We start from the raw sequence: 4,277 nt of genomic DNA on the forward strand, positions 1-4,277 counted from the left end.
TGGGCGCAAGGCGCGGGGCCGCGGCCCCTCGGCCGCCCGCCGCCTGGCCGCCGTAGCGGGGCTGCTCTGCGCGCTCACGCCCGCGGCCGCGCTGGCCTGGCTGATCCGCAGGAGGAGCCTCTAGGGAGAGGGGCGCTGGACGGAGCGGGGAGCAGGCGGGACGCGCAACAGGTGGGCGCGGGACGGGGCGGCCGGCGGGGCTCGGCTCGGCTCGGCTCGGGACGGGAGCGGGCGCGGGGCTCGGCTCGGTCCGGCCCGGCGGAGCGCGCTGTCCGCGGTACCCGCGCCTGGCCGGGCTGCGGGGCTGGCCGCGGCAGCGCACCGAGCCGCGGGCTGCTCGTGCTGCGGCTCGCACCGATCGCTCTCCTTTTCCTACTCCTCTTCCTCTCCCCTCTCACTTCCTCTCCCTGGACTGCCGGTGCCAGGTCACACCGACCTGTCGCTCTCACTACTTTCCCCGTCCCCTCCATCCCCACTTTCCCTCTGTCCTCTCCCCTTTTCCCTTTCCCCTTACCCCTTCCCCAAACTTCTCACGGCTTCCACCCCCGTGGCTCCCCTCCGCCCGTGCTCTCGTGGGGCACTTTGAGCTCCGTGCCCCCGGCGGCGCGGGGCAGCTCAGGGGGAGCCGAGCAGGTCCCGTGCTGCCCCGGCTGCCGGTCCCGAGAGCTGGAGGATGCCCGCACACCCGTGCCTGCCAAACCTCCAGCCCTCTGTAGCGTGGAGGAACTTTCCCAGTGTCCTGTCATTCCCTGGTGGGCTTTAGACCCACGGGTGCTGTGGGGCACCCGTCGCTGAGGTCACTGGGTGCTGGAAGGTCCCCACTACCCTTTCCAGTGGGGCACCTGGGACATTGGCTCTGTGGTTTGGATAATGCCTTGCCCAGTGTTGGGGGCTCTCCCCGAAGGGGGTCCCAAGCCACTGGCCAGGAAAAGCACCCAGTCCCAGTTACTGCTGGTTCTGTGCTCCAGAGCCACGGAGCAAAGGAGCAGCAGGGAACCAGGACATTCCTGGTCCTGTAACCTTCGATTTTGTCATCCTGGTGACAGCTCTGGGGCTTGTGGGGACAGCTCTGCACCCTCAGCCCTGGGAGCACTCAGGGATACTGAGCATATGTGGGGTCACCTCAGGGATTTTGAGTGCTCCGTAGTTTTCTTTGGGTCGTGGATTTGTTGCCACAGACGTAAGGAGCACGGGCTCCTCTTTCGGGTGCTGTAAATTGCATCATAAACACCCCCCAGTGTCTGTCTGTGTTCAGGGAACAGTTTCAGTGCATCTCTAACTTTCAGCGTGCACTGGTGTCCCAGCAGCTTGGATGGGGCAGTGTGGAGGGGAAGTCAGGTTATCAGAGAGTTTAAAGATGAGGTTTTCCAGCAGGTCTGTGTGTTTGCACTGTGTGTGTGCACACTCGGGGGGAGCATTGTTGTCATCCATCTCAGCCACAACTGCTGTGTCTGCCGGGAGGCTCCGCTGGTCACCTTTGGAAAGCTTTGTTTGAAACAAAAACAGAGGAGGACTGTGGGGTTTTGGTGAATTGAAGCTTCAATTTCTATAAAAGCAGGCACTGGATGGTGCCTCAGAGGTGGTGTCAGTGGTGTGGGACTGCGGTCAGGAGCAGAGCAAACACATCTCTCCTCCCCGTCAGTTTGTGGCAAGTTTGGTTCCAGTGTTTGGAAGCAAACCCACCCGTCTGCCTTGCTGGCCTCTCTGAGCACAAACAGAGCTGAAATCCAGGGGGGAACGGCAGTGATCTCCCTTATCTAATGTCTCAAATGTCCATTTCTTTCTGACATGCCAGGGAAATTCCTCCCTGCCCAGTCTGGGACTCTGTCCCAAGCAGAGAAGGTGGCAGGTGAGCAGGGCTGGCAGAGGGATCCTGTCAGCTGGCCCCAGTGATCCATACACAGCCCACACTTGCTGGCAATCCCACGAGGCCAAAGCTGTTTGGAGTATTAATTCTTGTGAAGGTTTATTGGGCAGACACTATTCTTTTCCCCCCAATCTCTTCTGCTGTTGATCCTGGAGTGCTCACTTCCATTTCTGCCCACCAGTTGCTTATAAATGGCTTTGATGAGCCAAGCATTATCCCGGGCGCCTCCAGGCAAATTCCATGGGCAGCACCGTCCTGCCCGTGGCTTCAAAGGCTGCCACAGACAGTGCTGAGCCGCCTCCAAATGCTCCTGGACACAAATACACATGTAAGGCTGAAAAGGAGCTCCTGGTGTGTGATGGGAAGCGGTTTCAGGGATAAAGGCACAGATGACCAGGCTGGTGACACTCCTGGCTCTTCCTGTGTGCAACCTGTCCCACTCCTGCCACGCTTCTAAGGCACAAGTGACCAAGCTGCAGATGAAAATGCAATGCAAGCCCAGAATAATTAACTGTGTCATCTGCACCTCAGTTCCTCGGTTATTCTGGCCATTAATAATCTTTTCATCCTGAGCAGTAATTTGCTTCCACCGGTGGAGGTTTCTGACAGTCTGCAGTGTCTCAGAGCCCCAGTGACAGTGCAGTGAGCTGGGTTAGCCTTGGAGATGAGGTAAGACAGTGTTTGATTACCTCAGCAGAGTATTTCTGAACAAAACAGGCATTTTTTTGCCGTTCTCAGAGAACTCTGCAGTGACAATAACATTGTCCTGCAACAAGCTGGGAAGTCCAGCCTCTAACCACTTGTGATCTTGGGATTTCATGGAAAAGCTGGTAAGAGGAGAGTCACTTGAACAGTTAATGAGTGCCCTGCAGAGTCAGCCTTTGTCTCATGATCTGGTGGCTGCAGAAGGAATGGAGAAAAGAGGAAAAGGCCAGTTTCAGGTAGGGTTATTCCTCGAGTTCCCCTCCTGCTTTTTCAAGAGGCAGCAGCGTTGGCTGCTGTGAGCCTGCGTACGGCTTCTGAGGCAGGAGGTTGGAGCTTGTTCCCTCAGCTCCGTGGGAAGCAGCACAGCTCAGGGAATAATCCCGTGCTCCAGGGAACCCCTCCTGCTCTCACAGCCCTGCCTGATGGCAGTGGGAGCAGGATTAGGGCCGCTGTGGGTGACCAGCCTGCATTTGCAGACCGTGCTTGGGGTTTGGGGATGGATGCTTTGCAACTGGTAGTTTGTGATATGTAATCTGACATCACCTTGAAACGTCCAACCAGGGCATGAAGTATAGTTGTCAGGTGCCAGTTTGGCATACAATGTCACTTGTATTTCGCTCTGTTAGTTCAGGAGTGGCAGTGTATTAAAATCAAACCCTACTTGTCCCTGCCAGCTCCACCAGCCTGGTTCCGTGCCCACTGTGTTGCCAGGAATTCCCCCCACTGTTTGCTGCGAGGTTCATGCAGAGCCGCTCTGTCCAAAGTCTCAGTGCAGTTAATTATCTGTATTAAAACTGGGTTGATAAGATTTCTGGAGGTGTCCCACTGAGCTGTGCAGGAGAGCAGAGCAAACGAAGGACCAGAGGCAGTGGAGATGCAGAGAGCTGGTTCTGCACCAGGACAAACATCCAGCCTCGTGCACCCCGTGTGTGTCCCTCACACAAAGAGGCAGGCTCTGTTGTTTATCCTCCTGGATCAGGAAAAAGCCAGCTCTTCCCAGTGGCAAGCATCCTGCTCAAAAAAGCCAAAGGTCCCTGCCATCCTCGCCCCAGCCTCACAGTTAAATTGAAGAAAGAAAACCTTCAACATTAATTCTCCCGATAAACAAACATCAGAGTTTGCACAACCAAACAGCAGCCCAGGAATGGCTCATTCCACGGGTGGACTGAGGCCAAGCAGGACAGTTTGTGGGAGGATTGGAGCCCAAATGTATTTTTTTACTTGTCTGGGTTCCCTGCTCTTCCTGTACAAAGATCTCCCGGACACACCATTCTTCCCAGTTCGTCCTGAACCCCCTCCTAATTGTTTTTCGGTCTTCCAAGTTGCCCTTGCATCTCCCGCGGAGATGCTAATGAAGTGTGAGTGTACACGGATGGGGCTGCTCGGGAATTTGACAGGGCTTTTGCCCAGCCCTTGTTCCCTCATTAAGCTGCTGCTGCGCAGGATGGAAGCGATTGTGCCTCATTTAGTCCCTGCCTCCAGCGTGCCCTCAGCCATCCAAGCCCTTGGATATATTTTTCCCTTTCAATATATCAATAACTGTTATTTTGTTTATTAGCGGTGGGACGCGTGCCAAGCGAGTGGCCCCTGTAATCCCTTTAAATGGAGCAGTTCCATGCTGACACAGTAGCCGTGAGCAGAACTCCTTTTTCCAGCTGCTGCCGGAGCCGGCAGCTCAAACTCTGCTCTGGCTTCGTGCAGGTGC

The sequence above is a fragment of the Passer montanus genome, unplaced genomic scaffold (genome assembly GCF_014805655.1).
Source record: "Passer montanus isolate IOZ18808 unplaced genomic scaffold, ASM1480565v1 scaffold57, whole genome shotgun sequence".
Lineage (NCBI taxonomy): Eukaryota > Metazoa > Chordata > Aves > Passeriformes > Passeridae > Passer > Passer montanus.